At 41.5% G+C, this 6,000-nt stretch overlaps 1 protein-coding gene across 2 annotated transcripts in view; it reads right to left on the reverse strand.

Moving 5' to 3' along the window:
• LOC135537251 (transcription factor EB-like) overlaps nucleotides 1–6,000 on the reverse strand; it is a 181,824-nt gene that overhangs the window by 37,369 nt on the left and 138,455 nt on the right. Inside the window, exon 1 of one of the 2 annotated variants that reach the window (XM_064963435.1) lies at nucleotides 741–931. The exons of the other annotated variant lie outside the window; for it this stretch is intronic. The gene's annotated coding sequence lies outside the window, so the exon portion shown is untranslated. Of the gene's footprint in view, nucleotides 1–740; nucleotides 932–6,000 lie in introns of those variants that run through there. 2 annotated transcript variants of the gene reach the window in all.

Raw genomic sequence — 6,000 nt, forward strand, 5'->3', positions numbered from 1 at the left:
TGCAATAACAGTAGCAGTAACAGTAGCAGTAACAGTAGCAGTAGCAATAGCCGTAACAGTAGCAGTAGCAGTAGCAATAGCAGTAACAGTAGCAGTAGCAGTTACAGTAACAGTTGCAGTAGCAGTTACAGTAACAGTTGCAATAGCAGTTACAGTAACAGTTGCAATAGCAGTTACAGTAACAGTAGTAGTAACAACTAGTTACAGTAACAGTAGCAGTTACAGTAACAGTAGCAGTTACAGTAACAGTTACAGTAACAGTTCCAGTTGCAGTAGCAGTAACAGTAGCAGTAACAGTAACAGCTAGTTACAGTAACAGTTACAGTAGCAGTAGCAGTTTGAATGTACATAAGAGATTTCCATCCAATCTTATATAAACATGACTGTTCCATTCTCCATGGCAAGTTATCCATTATACAGGGATATATCTGTGACTCAATGAAGCCAGTCTACTCACCAACCCACCACACAAAGCACATATTCAAACAACCTATTTGCCCAGGGACAAATTATATCTCATTCCTTGCTAACAGTCCAGTCACAAATTATATCTAATTTCTTGCTTACTGTCCAGTCACAAACTGCTGATACGGTCAGTAGCACAACCCAACACATAAGGAAATTCCAGAGTCCAGTCATATTGTATCGTATTATATCCAAAGAGAGACAATCCCACAGCCAGATGGAAACAGAGGCAGAAGGGGGGAAAGATCACGACACAGATGATCCTACATCCTTACCAGGGAGAAGGACAATTCAACAATCGTCAGATCAACATACTGTCTGTTACTGTATTCCAGACACCTCTACCACTACACACCATTCATACAGACACTCAGAGAGAGTACTCTGCTAGCTGGGTTGAGCTCTTATACAGTCTCTCTCTGGTCTCTGCTCGTGACACCGCGCCTCTCCACTCAAAGAGTCACAGGGACAGGGTTAGTCACTGCCCCTTCCTCCCCAAACCAACTGAGTTTCCTCCTCCTCATAAATGAATGCCAGGGTGTCCAGAAAATCGCTGTCCGTGGGAGGAACAAAGGGGACTCAGTGTCCGGAACCCCGCAACAGATGCCCCCTGTCAAACACACACACAGAACTCCCAAAGAACTCTGCCCCCAAGCTGGGAAATCCATTCCCCTTCCCTATGAGCTGTGAGTATGGCTGAAACGCACACAAAAACACAGACACTAATGCCAAGAAAGAGGGGGCAGCTACATCTCTGATTGAAAGAAGGGGCGTGACGCCGTTGAATCGCACAGACTCCACTGACACACACACACACCTCCACAGTGCCCACACACACACTTCCACAGTGATAAGGCTCTCCGAGCGATAAGGCTCTCTGATAACACACACAGGTATGACATGTTTATAGTGCTTGATATCTTCAACAGAATGGTAGCAGACCATAATGTTGTCTGTTACATGACAAAATGCTGTTCAATCATGTGAGCAACAACTCCCTCTGCTATTAACAATGACAGACTGGAAATGAATGAGGGCATTTTCCATCAGCTACCAGCCTAAGGAATGACAATGCTGAGACATAAAGGCATCAGTTCAGAGGCAGAATCAAACTTTGCACAAACCATTTAGAAAAATACAATAGGTGAACAACCACAACAAAGTGAATCACAGATTTCCCATACCATGACAACAATGATATATATATATATTTTTAAACATGTCCGTCCTTGTGATTATTTTAAGGAAAAGTTGGCCCAAACAGGTTGATACTGGTTGAATGATAGCTTATTAAAAAAATAAGTGATATGTGGATTGTAAATTCAGGAACTGTGCACTGTGTTCACTCAGTCTGTGTCCTTTAACCCCCCTCCCTCACTCCCACCACAACCACACATTCTACCTGTACACAGGTAAGAGTTTCCTTCCAGTATGAAAAGAAAATAGTTTAGCCCCCTCTGCTGGTGCAATTCTGCACTCTAGGTAGTATTTGACCAGATTACCCTACTCACAATCCTAAATCATTAGAGGGAGGTAAATAATCTGACCCTGTATCAGTGGCTAAGGGCAGCTTCTATCTACTTCCCATTCCCATTCTGCCCCTTTACGAGATCCTATCCTGTTTCCCGATTCAGGTCTGGTGTTGACACACAGATGAGAGATGGAAGACAGTGTCTCGACAGCCTGCCCCCAGAGAAGTGACTCAGTTCACTCCCCAGCCACACCTCTCCACTATGCTGTACCACGCCAAGGTCTCATAGTCTGTGTCCCTGAGGGTCTTTTTTCTGGCCCCTCCAGTTGGCTGTGTAGCGGAGTCTCTGTACCGATCCTGTTCATACACGTCTGATAGGGTGAACCACTAAAGATCTTTGTACCAACCTCCCTGATAGGCTGAACCCCTCAGAGTCTCTACAGAGGAGAAAAGCTCCTTCTTCATGTAGTAGTGATTTTACAGGAAGTGTGAGGTTCCCTTTACCAGAAACGAGGTTGCATAACAACTGACTCACACACACAGAGCGACCCTGTGATTGCCTGGGTCACAGGGTTCATGTTTACAAGAACCTCAAGTCATGTGATCACTCAAAGGAACGACCAGACAAAACAAATCAAGACAAAACAAAAACCCAATTCCTCACCTCAGTGCTGGTGTGGAAGGCAGTGGGCTTGTTCAACATTGCAGACGGCACTGCCAGCAAGCCGTGATTCACAAATAACTATTTTGTAGATCAGTCAGTCCCAGTTGACCCAGAATAAATCAGATATTTGATTCTCTCGAACACGGCCAGTGTTTCCCACAAGGTGGGCTTGACCAACTCGTGGGTTTCAGCTAACGCCTCCTGGATTGCAGCTGTTACTCATACAGATAACCATGGTGATACCACAGTAAGTGATAATCACGGTGATAAGAAGGTGAATGGGACAGTTGCTAGGTAGTAAGGAGAAGAAAATCCTGAACATCTGGTTGTTTCTCGTACCCTGATGAGATAATTTTGTCACTGAACAGCATTTACTAAATATATAACCAATCAGAACCAACAACACTGTTGTTGTATGCATTTCCTGGCTATGTGACCTCGGACAATGGAACAGCATGCTGAACATAGGTTAATTCTCTAAAGGTCATGACCTCTTCAATACAACACATTTTTAAGGACCTTCAATCAAACAGGATTTAGAATTCTGCAAATTTTCTGGGCTCTTGAGTATTATCAGCTATGTGTTCTAGTTATATAATATAGTTATGTTTATCCTAATGCTATTGGTTGAAATTATGATGGCCAAACTCTATCTCACACCACAGTTTGGCTCTGGGGAGCATTGTGGACAGAGCTGTATGTTGAGCGCATTGATTGGTTGGTCAGTGTGTTTTAGAATGTGGCCTTTGACTAATCAATCAGGATCTGCCCCAGGGTGGCACACCACCAACAACAGAGAGATTCAGCAGGCTGATTTAGTTAGGCTTTTTTAAGGGGAAGCGTGTTGTGCTTTAAAAAGGGCCAGCGTACCCAACGCTTCCCCTCTTCCACCTCTCTGCTGGGGTCTCTCCATCCTCAGCCTATGGTTTGCATCCAAACCTACTGGATACATTCAGACACATTAGTTTCAGCGGTATGAGGAGACACAGACTTGCACTGAACTCTCGTCTCATAGGCTCACTGAAACACTGGGAGGCATGGTTCTCACATTCATACGTGCTAACAACAAGGCCTTGTTTGCAAACACACTGGGGCACCTTTAATAGCCTGATAGAGACAGCAGTGTATTTACAGTGTTATTTTGGGGCAAGGGCAGGGCTGGGGCAGGCAACCTGCTGATTGGCTAGAGCAGCTGCATGCCGGTTGTTGTTGACCAATCCCGAAGCGTCTGTGTGGGATGGAAATCTGACCAAGAAAGCCTTGTGCTCCTGACAATGGCCTATGGAGAGAGGAGGCTGGGCCCAAACACAGGTTTGTTTTACTATCCTCGTGGGGACCAAATACTGAGTCAGACCGTTACAGACGTACAAATACTGTATCATACCCCGCCCCCCAGAAAATGCTAACCTCCTCTGTTCTTGTAATGGTGAGACTTCAGCATGTCTTAGGGGGAGTATATATGTGTGTCTGTAACTTTCTTACTCATCATTATTCACAATTCATGCATGATAATCCGTAATCATGCTAGCATCCACATTAATGTAGAAGTGTTCAGAAACATATTCTATTCTAATTTACAGTAAAAGTGACTCTAAAATGACACAATACATTATTCACCATTCATTTCTACGGGGCAGAAAATAATCTGTAACACAAACAAAACAAACAGCAAATGCATCCAACAAGTTTGTAGAGTCACATTGCGTTCTAGGAATGTGGGACCTACTTTAATAAACATACTGTATAAGAGAATTTGTCAGACTACTTTTGGTCCCTTAAAATGGGGGGGTTAATGTACAAAAAGAGCTGTAATTTTTATAGGTTCACCCAATATGGATGGAAATACCCTCAAATTAAAGCTGACAGTCTGCACTAACCTCATAGTCATTGTATCATTAACCTCATAGTTAATGTATCATTAACCACATAGTTAATGTATCATTAACCACATAGTCAATGTATCATTAACCTCATAGTCAATGTATCATTAACCTCATAGTCATTGTATCATTAACCTCATAGTTAATGTATCATTAACCACATAGTCAATGTATCATTAACCTCATAGTCAATGTATCATTAACCTCATAGTCATTGTATCATTAACCTCATAGTCATTGTATCATTAACCTCATAGTCAATGTATCATTAACCTCATAGTCAATGTATCATTAACCTCATAGTCATTGTATCATTAACCTCATAGTCAATGTATCATTAACCTCATAGTCAATGTATCATTAACCTCATAGTCAATGTATCATTAACCTCATAGTCAATGTATCATTAACCTCATAGTCATTGTATCATTAACCTCATAGTCATTGTATCATTAACCTCATAGTCATTGTATCATTAACCTCATAGTCATTGTATCATTAACCTCATAGTCAATGTATCATTAACCTCATAGTCATTGTATCATTAACCTCATAGCCATTGTATCATTAACCTCATAGTCATTGTATCATTAACCTCATCGTCATTGAATCATTAACCTCATCGTCAATGAATCTGTCACGCCTTGGTCATTGTATTTTGTGTTTTCGTTATATATTTGGTTAGGCCAGGGTGTGACATGGGTTTATGTATTGTATTTTCGTATTGGGGTTTGTAGTATTTGGGATTGCGGCTGAGTAGGGGTGTTGTATAGGTTTGGCTGCCTGAGGCGGTTCTCAATCAGAGTCAGGGGATTCTCGTTGTCTCTGATTGGGAACCGTATTTAGGTAGCCTGGTTTTCACTTTGTATTTCGTGGGTGATTGTTCCTGTCTCTGTGTTAGTTTCACTAGTCAGGCTGTAATAGGTTTCACGTTCCGTTTGTTGTTTTGTATTTATTAGTTATTCATGTATAGTTTGTTTGTTTGTTTCACTAATAAACATGAGTAACCTACACGCTGCATTTCGGTCCGACTTTCTTGCGACAAACGAAGAACGCCGTTACAGAATCATTAACCTCATAGTAATTGTATCATTAACCTCATAGTCATTGTATCATTGACCTCATAGTCATTGTATCATTGACCTCATAGTCATTGTATCATTAACCTCATAGTCATTGTATCATTAACCTCATAGTCATTGTATCATTAACCTCATAGTCATTGTATCATTAACATAGTCATTGTATTAACCTAGTCATTGCATCATTGACCTCATAGTCATTGCATCATTGACCTCATAGTCATTGTATCATTGACCTCATAGTCATTGTATCATTGACCTCATGGTCATTGTATCATTGACCTCATGGTCATTGTATCATTGACCTCATGGTCATTGTATCATTGACCTCATGGTCATTGTATCATTGACCTCATGGTCATTGTATCATTGACCTCATAGTCATTGTATCATTAACATAGTCATTGTATTAACATAGTCATTGCATCATTGACCTCA

Source organism: Oncorhynchus masou, unplaced genomic scaffold (assembly GCF_036934945.1).
Source record: "Oncorhynchus masou masou isolate Uvic2021 unplaced genomic scaffold, UVic_Omas_1.1 unplaced_scaffold_732, whole genome shotgun sequence".
NCBI lineage: Eukaryota > Metazoa > Chordata > Actinopteri > Salmoniformes > Salmonidae > Oncorhynchus > Oncorhynchus masou.